Genomic DNA, 14,425 nt, shown 5'->3' on the forward strand with positions numbered 1-14,425 from the left:
GACAGAGCTCAGGCCTGCCTTGGAGGGGCCTGGGGACAGAGCAGGAGAGGGACAGAGCTCAGGCCTGCCTTGGAGGGGCCTGGGGACAGAGCAGGAGAGGGACAGAGCTCAGGCCTGCCTTGGAGGGGCCTGGGGTCAGAGCCTTGCTTCCTCTCATGTCTGCCCCATTCACCCAGAAAGAACTTGCCAACCAGATGGAGGGAAACAGAGCCACAGCCATAAATCACAGGGCCTTCGGAGCTGTCCCAGTCAGGCATCCAGGGACCTGGGCCCCCTGCCTGCTCCAGCCTCCAGGCTTGGGCTCCCGGGAGAGCTGCCCCCCACCCGTTCCCTCTCTCTGGCCCCAGAACAGAGCAAGCTGTGTATGCAGGGCTGGCACTGCTCCCTCCGGCCTCCCAGAGCAAACACAAGCCGGAGTCCCAGGCACAGCCAGGCCCCACAGCCCTGGCGGGATCTAGCTATGGGGGTGGGCCCTGAGTGCCATGAGGGGGCACCCTGTGCCTCCTAACTTCAGCAGAGACCCAGTCTGGTCTCCAGAATGCATCCTGCCACAGGCAAGAGCTTGGAAGGCAGAGAATGAATGCTTCCCAGCCCAAGTAGCCAGGACCTAGAGGACTTGCAGAAGTCTGCAGGGTGCTTGGCAGGGTCTCCTCAGAGTTGCGTGGGCCAAGGTAGAAGTCCTGAAACTCAGGGAAGACCCCACACTCCCTATCTAAGGCAGGTAGGTACCCACCCCCAACCTTCCAGAAGCTGGGGGCATGCCCTGGGAGGGAGCATGGCCATCCTGCCCTGCCCGTCCTCCTGAGTCACAGGCTGCGCCCAAGGGCTCCTGCCAGCAGCCCCTCCCCTCTGTCCCGTAGCCCGAGGATGCGGAGGCGCAGCTGGGGGCGGCCCATTGGTTCAGAGAGGGGTGCCTAGGCTAGAGTGGCTGGAAGCAGCAGCCAGAGCCGCCCCAGAGGGTGGGGGAAGGGGTGGCGCAGGGAAAGGGGAGGAGGCAGGGCCAGGGAGGGGCATAACAAAGGGGCACTTTTGGAAACCCGACCTGCCACCTGAGGTGCCTGCTCCCTGATGACGCACTCCAAACCCGGAGCCTCCACACCAAACTTCGGAGCCCAGTGGAGGCCCGTCTCTGGCCTCAACCCTTATGGACGGCGCCCTTCGACCGGCCCTCCTGCCGGCCCGGAGCTGCACAACTCGGAGCCGGTGGAGTCCACGCGGAGCGACCGGGCCAGGCCTAGCCATGGAGGCTCTAGGACTTCTTGGCCAAACTTGTTGAACTTGGTCTCGGCGGGGGTGGGGCCGGCCGGTCACCGCTGAGGGGAGGGGGCGCACCCTGCCCGGGCCAGCCGGGCCGTGGACTCCAGAAGGTGACCCGGGGCAGCGGCCCAGGAATTAGGGCTTTTTGCAAAGAGCGAGGGGTCCCCGGGGCGTTTGGGGGCCTTTGAGGAGCCCTCGGAGATGGTGTGGCCCTCCAGCCCCGACGCCTCCCTCTCCTCCACCGGCCTGGGAAATCGGGGGGGGGGGGGGTGCGGCGCCGCAGATAAGACACCCCCTCGGCTCGGGGGCAGCTCTTCCCGTCCTCGCGCGGAGTAGTAGGGTAGCCGGGAGCTCCCAGGACGGGAGTCGGTCCCACTACAAACTTCAGGAGCCGAAGGAGAGGGCGGGATCGACTCGCGGCTCCCGCCGCCGCCTCCCCGCGGTTCCCGCCCGGGCAGCACTCACCGCGTCCTTCCTGGGCGTCTCGGCGGGTGGGGGTCCGGCCACGCTCCGGCCGGAGTCCTGCCGCTCCCGGGCCGGGGCCACCGCCTCCCGGAGCGCGCCCGGCCCTCCCCCGGGAAGCCCGGCCCCCGGCCCCGCCCTCTCTTCGCCGCTGCGGCCCCAACCCTACCCGCCAGAGGCTGGGGCGCGGGGGCTGCAGGCATCGCGGCGACCGGCGGCTCCCGGAGCACTGGCCGCGGGGTATCGGCTCCCACGGGAGAAGCGCCAGGCCTCGCTTCCCAGGGTGGCACCGCTCGGGCAAAGCGAGTCGGATTTCGGCTTTGCCCCTCCCGGCCTTTGCAGAGCCTGGGAGACAGACCCGTGGAAGCGGGAAGAGATCGGGCCTGCCCGGGTACCCCTTGGAGGGAGGACTGGGGGCTACACTGCCTTAGTATTTCTTTGCTGGCCACATCTTTCTTATACGTTAGTTCTGTCGAGGCTCACAGTCACCACCTTTTAAGCATTAGGGTTCCCATTGTACGGGTGCGGAAACTGAGGCCCACAGACCTTCAGCAGCTTGCAAAAGATCTGTAGTCCGGCAAGACCTGGATTCCAGAACCGTGCCCTTTCCCTGCACAGCCCGCCTGCCAATCTGAGGACTGCGTCTAACACACGGTGGGGGTGGGGCAAAAAGGCACGAGCTCCTCCCCCTCTGTGTTCTTAGTCCCAGATTTTGTACCACGATTCATTCTTAAATCCCTTCGGCCCTCCACTCCCCCCTTTTGTCAGTCACCAGCTTTGGTAGATTTTTCCAGATCGCCACGCTGCCACCCCTCCCTTAATAAGTCCCTTCTCTCTCACCGTCTTTGCCCCCACCCTGGGATTTTTCGCAGCCTGCCTGTCTGTTATTTATATCCACTGGAGCGGTCCAAGAATGTTCCGAGGCTGACCTAATCGCCACCTGCTTGGCCTCTCCGTCCCTCCCGATCCCTCCTGGGCCGGGAGAGCCAGCGACCGAGCCCTCCGCCTGGCAGGAGAGAGCGGCCGCGGGTTAGCAGGGTCTAACGCCCCGGGTGCTCAGAGGGTCCTGGTGGCGCAAAGTCGCTGTGGATGGGAAAGCCCCAGGGGCTCGGAGGAGTGAGCCCTCAGGGGGGCGGCGTGGCGCTCTGGGAAGCCAAAGGCCTAGTGGTTCTCTCTCCAGCACGTACTCTTCGTCCCCACTCCCCGCCCCATTACCACTCCCTGAGGAGTGTGAGTGCATGTGCGCGGATTTTTAAATCGCAGCTTTAAAAATAGAAAAACTATGTTCCTGAATCCGACAGGAACCGCTCATGCGTTCTTTATGCAGCCAAATCCGCTCACAAAATGGAAAAGGGCCCTTAAGAGAATGAATGAGGGTAATTTCAGATGGTGGTATTAGCTGCTGACTGAGCTGCCCCCCAACCCCGTCCTGGTGGGAGGGTCAGACTCTGGGCAGCCAGGGCGCAAAGCGTTGGGCAAATCCTACCTGAGGAATGGATCCTGGCCTTGGCGCTCACGGGGTGTGTACCCAGCAGGATGTGGCTTCTGAAACCAGCTGCAACACCCAGTCTCTGTTGGGGCATGAAAAAGTCACTTTTTTCCATATTTCTGTTTCTACCTCTATGAAACATGACGGGTGACCCAGCTGACCTCCCAAATGGACCATGTACCCCCAGCTAATTACTGATTGTAAAAGCTGTAAGTGAGAGGAGCTGGGCTAATCTATAATGACAGCCCTACTGTTCTGTATTATTTTAAATCAGTTAACATCCCACCTAGTGCCTGGGGGCCTGTAGGCACCTAGACAGAAAGTGTGAAAACACAAGAATGAAATTAATTGCAGGAACCGCCTATTAAAACCCCATTAAAATTAAAGGCCGCAAGCCAGACTGGTATCTGGGAAAGCAGGGCCAGAGAGAGGTTCAGAAAACAGGGCTGTTCCTCAGATCACAAGGAGAAGGGGATATGGAATGGAAAGCATCTGGCTTCTCTTAGATTCCAATCTGGAGGCAGAAAGCAGAAATATTGCAGCTGATTTTAATTGCCCCTAAGGTAAGGTAGGGAGAAAAAATAAACTAAAGCCCAGAGCATACGGGGCTGCTTTAAAGGTTAAAGGAGACAGAGCTGCCTTTGGAAAACCAACCCCCTTCTATCCCAGGCTATCCCCGGGGCTCAGATTTCTATGCTCTGCGGCCAGAGAGCCCCTGCATACTCATACGGCTCTATCCCAGCAACACTGCACTAGAACAGAGTTCAAGATGAGATGCCCAAGGTCAGAGGTTGGATAGACAGAAACCGAGGGAGGCAGCCTGGCTCAGGGTGCCAGGTGGCAGATGGGTCCGAAGCCTAAGCTTGCAACACTCACACACTCGCTCACCTTGAGTTTCTGGAATGTCCTAACCACTGCACCTTTATTTGTTTATTTATTCATTCAGTCATCCAGTCGAGAAATCATTTGAATTTTTGTTCTATGCTGAGCCCTCTACTAGGTATTGAGAATACAAGATAAATAAGGCACAGTCTTAAATGTAGGCTAATGATACAGTGTGGGTAGGAAGTACTTTGGGAAAATAGAGCCAGAAGAGACCACCTTTCACTGGGTGATGACACTTGATGAGGCTTGAGGAGCAGGAATTAGTCATGCGAGGAGGCATTGTAGACAGGATCACAGGATGTGCCAAGCCCCAGAGGTGTTAGCATATGACTTGGTGATCCAGCAATTTCGCTTTTTGGAATCTACCCTAGACAAACATGAGTAGAAGTGCAGAAAAAGGTACAAGGATGTTTGCATGTAGTGTTGTTTGCAGTAAGGGAAGACTGGAAGCAAATTTCCATCGAGAGACTGCTGGCTGGCAGGTCACCGGGGTGCACAGGTCAGACAGTGCAGAGACGCCCTGGCCCAGGGACTCCCTCCAGGGACACAGTGGTGGGACATGGTGGTGGGACCCAAGCCTTGACTCTCAGAGTAGCCCATCAGCCACCTCAGCCGCTTAAAAAAATCCTGTATATATACCAGAGATTTGGAAATAAGGATAAACACCAAAGTGCAGGAGGGGGGAAAAATAGTTGAATAACCTAGAGTTCATTCATGAGATGGCTAAACTCTGCAGCACCTGAAGCTCAGGTAGATGGAGATGTGTTCTTTTTTTTTTTTTTTTTTAAAGATTTATTTGAGAGAGAGAGTGCAGGGGGAGGGGCAGAGGCTGAGCACAGAGCCTAACTCAGGGCTCGATCTCATGACCCTGAGATCATAACCCGAGCCAAAACAAGAATAGGATACTTTACCACCTGAGCCACCCAGATGTCCTGAGATGTGTTCTTATATGAAGAGCTCCAAGACCCTGTAGAACAAAAAGAACAAAATGCAGAACACACCGAAAAATATTTGGAGAATATATACCAAAATGATTTTGGTGGCTATCACTAGGGAGAGGGCTAGAATTGGTAAAAGATATTTTTGGAGCATTAGGAAATGAGCAGTGAGCATGTACTTATATGTAAATTGTACAATGAAGAGTTTTTGGGAAATTGTCTAACACAGGGCTGTCCAAATGGAATTTTCCGCAAGGACGATGTTGTATAGCTGCACTGCCCCGTACAGCAACCACTAGCCACTTGTAGTTAGGAACTGGATTTTTAAGTTCATTTAATTTTAGTTAGTTAAAATGTAACAGCCACACGTGGCTAGTGGCAACTGTATTGGGCAGTTCCCATCTAAAATTTCTAGAGCATTGAGTTCAAGACGGGGTGGAGATGGAAGATGAAGCTGGAGAATGAGTAGAGACTGAACAGTAACTCGCAAGTTGGGCTGGGGAGCTCGGACTTTATCCTATACGCGGTGAGAAGTGTGCGTGGGAGGGGCTGGAGGAGATTTATCTGAAGAGGTCTGGCAGGCAGCCCCCAGAAGGGCAGAGGAGAGCAGGCAGAAGGCTACAGGCAGGCTTTATCTTTCTGGAAGGCAGCTGTGTTACTCTTCGTGGCCTCTGGACCTTGCCCCAGCATTCCTGATGGGCAACTGAGTAAAAGATTCTGGTTCAACAGCTATGTTCTTTTTTTTTTTAAGATTTCATTTATTTATTTGACGGACGGAGATCACAAGTAGGCAGAGAAGCAGGCAGAGAGAGAGGTGGAAGCAGGCTCCCCACCGAGCAGAGAACCTGATGCGGGGCTCCATCCCAGGACCCTGAGATCATGACCTGAGCTGAAGGCAGAGGCTTTAACCCACTGAACCACCCAGGCGCCCCCAACAGCTATGTTCTTAAGATCTCAGGCAACCCCAGGTAGAAAAAACTGGTGGGAGTTATCGAAGGGAGGCAACTTCAGTGGGGGAAAATGTTCTGGGCAGGAAGAACAGCAGACAGAAGGCATTAGAGTAAAAATGCATAGCAGGCTTCTGGGGCCCGTGGAGAAACCTTCTCCAGGTCAGGAATTTGCCCGGGGCAGATTCTTTGGAAGGTGCCCCAAGTTGCCAAGGCCCAGCCCAGGTGTCAGCTCAGTAAGCTGAGGGTTCTGCCCAGGAAGCCTGCGGGTTGGTTTGGTCCCTCCTCTGAAGTCCCCTGGGGGCCTCCTGATTGGCCAGAGAGGAATTCTTGCGGATGGTCCGTTTATTTAGCTGACTTTCAAGGAATATCCACGATGCCAGACACTAGCCTGGGTGCTTGGTCCACAATGTAAACATAGCAGACATGCTCCTTGGCTTTGTGGGGTTTTCCACTAAAACCAAATAAAGGCCTGAATAGGGATTTACAAATCGTGATTAAGTTTCTAAAGGCAAAAAGCTTTTAAGATACAGGGCTCTGAGAGAACAGGAGAAGCATAATTTCAATGACGGGAGGGTCAGAGAAGATCTCTTTCAGGAAGTGTCAGCTTCTCTACCCCCAAACAGCCCAACAGACCCCAAAAGACAAATGGAAGTTAGCGGGGTGAAGAGGGAACCTGGGAGAGAGCATGCTACATGACAGGACTAACGTGTACAAAGGCCCAGAAATGGGAACTTGACCTCCTGGGAAAGAAGGCAGAGTGGGTGGGGTGTGGTAAGAGGTCGAGGGTAAGGTAAGAGAGGAGGACTGCAACCTGAACACTGCAGGCTTTGTTCTACTCTGAGTGCAGAATTTAAGCAGAGGAGTGACGGAGTGTCTTTCTGGAGAACAGGGCACCAAAAAACAGGATGGATGGCCCAGGAGCAAAGAATGGTTTTCACATTTTACTTATTTATTTTTTTAATTTTTTTTATTTGGTGGAGAGTGAAATCGAGAGAGATCACAGAGGGAGAGGGAGAGGGCAAGCAGACTCCCCACCGAGCAGAGAGCTAGATGCAAGACTCTATTCCAGGACCCCAGGATCATGACCTGAGTCGAAGGCAGATGCTTAACCGACTGAGCCACCCAGGTGTCCCAGTTTTCACATCTTTTAAATGGTTGAAAAGAATCAAAAGAAAGGGGCGCCTGGGTGGCTCAGTGGGTTAAAGCCTCTGCCTTCGGCTCAGGTCATGATCCCAGGGTCCTGGGATCGAGTCCTGCATCAGGCTCTCTGGTCAGCGGGGAGCCTGCTTCCTCCTCTCTTTGCCTACTTGTGATCTCTGTCTGTCCAATAAATAAGGAAAATCTTTAAAAAAAGAAATCAAAAGATAAAGCTTTGGTGATATGTGAAGATTTTAAGGACAAATTTCAGTGTCCATAAAGTTTTACTGGAACAGAGTCACACACCCTCGTTCACATATAGTCTATGATTGCTTCTGCACTGGAGTGGCAGAGTGGAGTCATTGCAATGGGGATCACAGGGGCAGAAAAGCCTAAAATGTTTGCTGTCAACCCCTTTACACATAAACCATGTGGCCAGTGTGTTAGAGGGAGACAAACAGAGGGAGACCATTTAGGGAGCCACTTCGGTCATCCAAGTACCAGGGACAGGGGTTATTCTAGGACAGTGGTCTGCAGCTGCTCAATATAGGAACTGAAGAATTATCTGGGGGGAGGAATCGATGGGGAGTCAAACTTGCTGATGGGTTAAGTGTGGATGGTGAGGGAGAGAGACATATCAAAATGAATCCCAGCCTGTGATCTTGGATTGGGTTCCAGACCAGAGAAGGACATGACTGGGGCACTTGGCAAAATTTGAATAAAGTTTATTGATTGGATAATAGTGTCATTAGTACTAATTTTCTCTCTCTTTTTTTTAAGTAAGCTTTATGCCCAACATGGGGCTTGAACTCATGACCTCTGAGATCAAGAGTTCCAGGCTTCCCAGATGGAGCCAGCCAGAAAATCCACAGTTCTCTCCTCTTGATCATTGCATTGTACTTAGATCTGATGTTACCCACAGGAAATTCTTTATAACCTTTTCTCGACTCTTTCCAAGTCTGAAATTCTGTCCAAGTGAAAAGATTAAACATAAAACAAAAATGACTCAAGGGTGTTTACCTTGAGTTTCGGCACAGAAATGCCATTTATGGAGGCAGCGGAAATGCGAAAAAGGCAGAAGAGCAGAAAATCAGGACTTCTCTTTTGGACACAGTAGCGTGAGATGCTGAGATGGCCAAGTGGGTGCGTCAAGAAGGCCGGGCCGGACGTTACTGTGGGCATCGCCCGTGAACCAGAGGAAGGTGGAGAAATTGTGCCACTCAGCCTCCGAGTGGGAGTTCTGTGCCTGAGGTGTGGCCAGCCAAGGCGGTCCCCCCAGGGGGGCCACGGGGGCACACATGCATGGAGTGTCTGCGGCACAGCCGGCATTGTGTTTGGCCCTCTGGCACCCACCCTGTGACAACCCTATCCAGTGGGCCTCCTTCTTCCGCATTTCCAAAGGAGGGAACCCGCTCAGAGAGGTGTTAAGATTCACTCAAAGACACAGCAAGGAGGTGGGAATGTGAGAGCTGTCTGAGCCCAGCCTCAGGGAGCCATTCTCCCCTTGGTGATGCTGAACATCCCCCGCAGAGATCGGGGCTGTATTAGTTTCCATGGGCTAACAAAGTACCCCCAGACTAGGGGTCTCAGAACAACAGAAATATCTCCTCTTAGAGTTCTGGAGGCCAGAAATCAAGGTATCGGCAGGGCTGTGCTGTCCCTCCCAAGGCTCTGGGGGGTTATCAGTCCTCACCCTTCTCCTAGCTTCTGGAAGCTGCCAGCAATCTGGAAGTCTGGCAATCTGGGCGCATAGCTGTGTCACTCCCATCTCTGCCTCTGTCTTCACATTGTCGTCTCTGTGTGCCTGTCTCTCCGCCTGTGTCTCAGTCGCCCTCTGCCTCACTGTTTTTATTTTATTTTTTTACTCTTTTCATTTATTTTTTTGGAAGTCTAGTTGACACACAATGTTACATTAGTTTCAGGTGTACAACAGCGATTCCTCAACTCAACACCTTATGCTCTGGTTTGTGGTGGTGATTGTTGTCTATAATTGAAGCATGGTTGACACACAAGGTTCTATGATCTCGGCCTTGCTCATACAAAGATGCTTACTACTGGGTTTAAGACCTACTCAGATCATCCAGGAGGCTCTCCTCATCTGAAGACCCTTGACAACGTCTACAAAGATCTTTTTTTTTCTAGATAACATTCACAGGTTCTGGGAATTTGGATACGGGTTTTTCTTTTCAGGGACCACGACTCAACCCAGCTCACCAGCCTGGAGGAGGCCACAGCTGTTAGCCTGGGAAATCTAGTAAAATAGAGCCTGAACTTAAAAAAAAGTAGGCTGCCTTTCAGAGATGTCGTCCCCCAGTTTCGCTAACATGCCTCTTCACAGAATAGCCCAGCAGCTTCCATGCCACCCACACGAATGTGGCTTGGCAGGCAGCCTCGAATTGCGACAAAACTCTCAGACTCTGGGGCTTTATGACACAGGGAAAGCCGAGCACAGCGGGGAACGTGCCATGTGTCTGCGGGGATGTTCGCTGATCGTCTGAAGCTCTGGGGAGGGTGTGAGTGGATTCGTCACAAGAGAACCTCCTCCCAGGCATCGGCTTCACCGCAAAGAACCACAGCTACCCAAGCAGCCCACCACCTTCCTCTACAGACAGAAACTTAGGGGCACCTGGGTGGCTCAGTGGGTAAGCCTCTGCCTTCAGCTCAGGTCATGATCCCAGCCTCCTGGGATTGAGTCCTGCATTGGGCTCCTTGCTCAGCAGGGAGCCTGTTTTCCCCTCTGTTTGCCTTTCCCTGTGCTTGTGTTCTCTGTCTCTGACAAACAAATAAAATAAAATAAGAAAGAAAAGAAACTTAGCGGCGGTTCCTTGGGCCATTTTGTCCATGCTCTGGGAGGGAGTGACCATGCCAGGGACACTGATGTCCCTGTAGGGACAGGAGCCAAGGCGGGGCAGTGGAGGCTGGAGTGGGAGGAGGGGAATGTAAGGGGAATAGAAATGCAGCCGCCCCAGTCCCACGAGCATGGGATTCATCCAGCCATAGGCAACTGGCTTGGCTCTGCCACAGACAGAAGCATTTATATTTATGCCACTGGGGAGTTTTGGGGAGTCTTTGGAAGACAGTGAGAATTCACTGCCAGAATTCAAACCCCTGCTTTCCAATTCTCTGCTCCCTGCTCTTCCCACGATGGCCACCTGCCTGGTGCGAGCTCTTGAGGACGGCAAAGAGCTTCTTCACCACCTTGTTTAGATCTTATCGTTCAATAACATATTGCCAGGAGATTTTACAGCAGCTTCTATTTCTAGAGCACTTTACAGTCCGTGCAGCACTTCCACACAGATTCTCAGCCCTCTGGCAGGCGCCCTGCAAAGCTGGCCGCCTAGGGAAGTTTCCTGGCATCCCACACCTCTGGTTTTGCACGACAGGATATTGATTTAGAGTGTGGATGGTGTCTCATGCCCCACAGCAAAGACAGAAGGTGGGGAGGGTTTTTGGTTGTTTTTGTTTTGTTTTGGTTTGGTTGGTTTTTTTTTTTTTGTATTTACACAGCTGTCTGACACTTCCAAAGCCAGGCCCAATTGTATTTTTTTAAATGGAGCTATTCCCTAGGGGGTGGGAGCCAGTTTTCTCACTTAGCACTATTCCAGAATTAATTCCTATTTGGGCACTGAACTATGTATCAGAGATGCCAAGGAACAAGAACTCCGAGAGGCCGTATTCGGTCGGCTTCCGAGCCTTGAGGAGGAATTTTAAACTTCAGTTCCCTGCGAGCTCGGCGGAATGTTTGAGGCTGTCATTTGCAAACCACTGAATGCAGGAACTGTGTGTGGGAAGCCCGCACACACCATCCTCGTGGATTATGGATGGTTTCGCAGACTCAGCAGAATGTTTGGATCCATAGACGGCTTGATCAGAATCAGTCATGTTCCGGCCTGCACCAGACAGATGATTCCTACTGGATGGAAATTTCCCACAAGGAGGCCAGAGTGGAAAGCCCTCACTGGTTCCTGTTGCTTTAACAGCAGCTCACAGGATCCCAGGTTTTAAAAAACTGGAAGGGATCTGAAAGGCCACTGAGTACCGCTTCTTGACTTCGGGATGATGAAACTTAGAGAGAAGTGAAAGGAGGAACCCAAGAGACATCATCTAAGAACAGTGCTCTTTCCTCTGTGCCATACTCCTTGTTCCAGAAAACACACATGCCCCATGTCATTTTGCAGATCAAAGAAAATGCCATAACTTGGGGTCATGCTTGTGGTCTGCCCAGCTTCCAGTGTGAACACGAGACCTTCCTTTGCTATCACCAGCAGCTTTTGAATGAATTGCCTTGTGATGCCTTATGTCAAAGGTAGTGTCACAGATGAGACCAAAACATCTATAAACAGGGCTTCATAGCACAGCCTCTCTGTGGCAGGAAACCAAAGTCGTTCTACACCATTCACCTCCGTATCAGATGGGCAGCATCAAAAAAATCTGCATTAAATACTTTTGTCCATCTGCCCAATGGTTCATCAGATGGAAATGGAGGACATTAAGTGCCTAGACAGTTGTTTTCTTGGTGAAACACGGCAAAACCTAGGGTAGGAATGCCCCAAAGCAGAGCTTGAAACAAAAACGCTTTCCTGGCATGTTCAAGGTGGGTTTCCACTACTCACGCATGATTGTTTTTGTGGTTTTTGTGTGTGTGTGTGTGTGTGTTTTTTTAATTCACCATGGAAAACCTCCCCCTATCCTAAAAACAGACTCTGGGAAATCCTGGCATTAAGCAGAACATTTCCTCTGCTCATGAATCCATCACGGCTAATTATTGCTTCCTTGCCTTCCTATTTCCTACCCTCTGTCTGGAATATCTTCCCCCACCCCACCCATCTCTCAAGATTCAGCTTAAGTGGGCCCCTTCTCTGGGAAAACTTTTTTTTAAAAAACAATTTTATTTTATTTATTTTAAAGATTTTATTTATTTATTTATTTGACAGACAAAGATCACAAGTAGGCAGAGAGACAGGCAGAGAGAGAGAGAGAGAAGGCAGCAGGCTCCCCATTCAGCAGAGAGCCCGATGCCCGGCTCGATCCCAGTTACCTGAGACCATGACCTGAGCCAAAGGCAGAGGCCTAACCCACTGTACCACCCAGACGCCCCTGGGAAAACTTTTTTGACACTGTTCATTTTTACCACCCTCCATGCTGACTTAGTGTCCTCTTTCTGTACCAACCCCCAGCCCTGCCTAAACCCAAAGCTTCCTCTCTCACCAAGCTCATCACACCCAGTTGTAGCTGTAGGATTACCTACCTGTCTGTCCCACCATAAAAAGCACACTCCATAGGGGCAAAGAGCATTTTTCATTTCAGCATTCTCTTTCACTGGAATAGTTGCCAGGGACAGAGTAGGTTTTGATAAATAGAATTTATCAAAATAGAATTCAGTAGAATTAATGAAATCTGAATTCTGCCTGCCTTTCAACCTCCCCCTCCATCTGGTCTCTGGGAACAGATCCTCGATATGACCAACTTCTCCTCTTCAAGCTGCCTCCTACCCTACTCATAAACGTCAATGCCTCCAATTCAAACACCATCAAGAACACCTCTGTAGTTGAACTTGGGGTGTATTGCTCAATGCAACAGAGAATGCATACAGTGGAACATCTCTGTTAGGTCTTGGGAAGGACTTGTAGATTTGGCTTGTGTTGGATGATTTGGATAAGGGAAGTGGGGGCATTGCTCTGGATTGGAGGCTGTCAGAAAATGGGGGTGATTCTATGAAGGGTATAAATAAATCTATGAAGCAAAAGGAAAGCTAGAGCTGTGATTGGCAAAGAAGCTGCTTCCATATTAGCCAAACTAATAGGGCAAAGTCTGGTTATTTTTGTGGTTTGGACAATATTCTTACTTCTGCCTGTGTTCAGACATGAGTGATCATGTTTTTGTCTTGATCGATCATGGTCACAGAGTGGCCTTGTCTGGTGTTGTTTTGTGCAATTGTTTATTTCGACAGAACACCAAGGTCTAGCTGATCTATCAAGCCAGATCCCAGGTGCCAGGGGCTGCTTCTCTTTCCTCATAACTTTATACCCATTCCTAACCTTACCAAGCTGTACCCCTACCTAGAATGCTCTTCTCCCTACTCTGGCCAAACCCTACTTACATTCACATTGAACTCCACAAAATCCCACCTTCCCTGTGAGGTTTCCCAAAATACTTCTTTCTCATTAGGTAATCGTTTCTGAATGCCTCCAATAGTCTTGGCCGGCATGCCACGATTTAGGATACAACCACCTTCTCTCTGGAATGGTTTTACTTGTTTCACATGTATTGTTCTTCTCTGCTCAGTGAGGGCAGGGTCATTTCTTACATTTTGGCATACCCCCCTCCAACTGAGAAACTTGCTGAGGTGGAACAAATGGCTGGTCTGAGTAAAGGGGGTGAGTCTGCTTCTGGGACACAGCTCTGAAAACAGCTACGAGCCAGCAGGGAGAAGCCACCAGCTTGCCTTTCCCCTTTCTAACACTCTGACCTTATCTTTCCATCTTCCCATCAGGAAACCATGTTCGGATTTTTCTTTCGGAGCATTCATTTCTTCCCAAGGGTTGTTTTTGGAAATGTCTTCTGTCCCCACCTGTCCGTGAGCGCAGGACCTTCCGTTAATGCATTGCTGTCTCCTCTCGCCCTTCCACAGCGCCCGGACGGAGTTTAGCAAGAAGGAAAGGCCCCGCGGTCCTCCACTAACCGCAGCTCCTGTGTGGCTCGTCGCAGAGTCAGAAACGTCCGAACTGTCTCTGCCGGGGCCGGGCAGAGAGTCACCTACCTAGGAGAGTCAATGCCTTGGCCTCTGGCTTAAATCAGGACACAAGACCTCTCACCCCGGTTAGCCTGCACGTCCTCCCGCTCATTACTCCCTACGCCGACACCCCGCAGCTTTGGGGAAACCGTAGTTAGGAGCTGCAAGTTTCAACCACTCTGCACAGAGAAGCAGAGATTCCGGGCAGCTGAGGAAACAGAAGGACTCGATCCCTACCGCGAAGCCGGCTGGCGGGAAAAGGTTTGATTTCCATCGCGGGGGGTCGGGTAGCTTTCTACAAAGCTTTCTATCGCCAGAAACAGCCAATCCTAAAGCCCGAGAGGACCTGAACACCAATTAAAAGTCAGAGGAGGCGGAGCCGAAGCCTTGATTGGTACCTGGTCTCCTGGGGAACCAGCGGAGGCCGGGCAGCGCGGATTCTGAAGAGGCTTCAAGTTGGGTGGCCTCGCGGTGGCGGCCATCTTTATTTCTGGCAGATCAGCTGACGGGCACAAGTTGGCCCAGCACGTAGGCTCCATCCCGTTTCCCTAGGGAGCCCCCGAGCTCCTCCCCT

At 51.8% G+C, this 14,425-nt stretch overlaps 1 protein-coding gene and 1 long non-coding RNA gene across 2 annotated transcripts in view; both read right to left on the reverse strand.

Moving 5' to 3' along the window:
* LOC132008430 (protein kinase C and casein kinase substrate in neurons protein 3) overlaps positions 1-1,844 on the reverse strand; it is a 7,907-nt gene extending 6,063 nt beyond the window's left edge. Inside the window, exon 1 of the mRNA XM_059387042.1 lies at positions 1,723-1,844. The gene's annotated coding sequence lies outside the window, so the exon portion shown is untranslated. The remainder of the gene's footprint in view (positions 1-1,722) is intronic.
* A 1,148-nt stretch (positions 1,845-2,992) lies between these two features.
* LOC132008433 (uncharacterized) lies at positions 2,993-14,338 on the reverse strand. The gene is made up of 3 exons (XR_009401634.1): positions 14,250-14,338; positions 5,008-5,060; positions 2,993-3,290 (listed from the first exon to the last, which is right to left on the reverse strand). It is a non-coding gene; the product is annotated as an uncharacterized LOC132008433 (long non-coding RNA).
* Positions 14,339-14,425: the final 87 nt, after the last annotated feature.

Source organism: Mustela nigripes, unplaced genomic scaffold (assembly GCF_022355385.1).
Source record: "Mustela nigripes isolate SB6536 unplaced genomic scaffold, MUSNIG.SB6536 HiC_scaffold_148, whole genome shotgun sequence".
Classification (NCBI taxonomy): Eukaryota; Metazoa; Chordata; class Mammalia; order Carnivora; family Mustelidae; genus Mustela; species Mustela nigripes.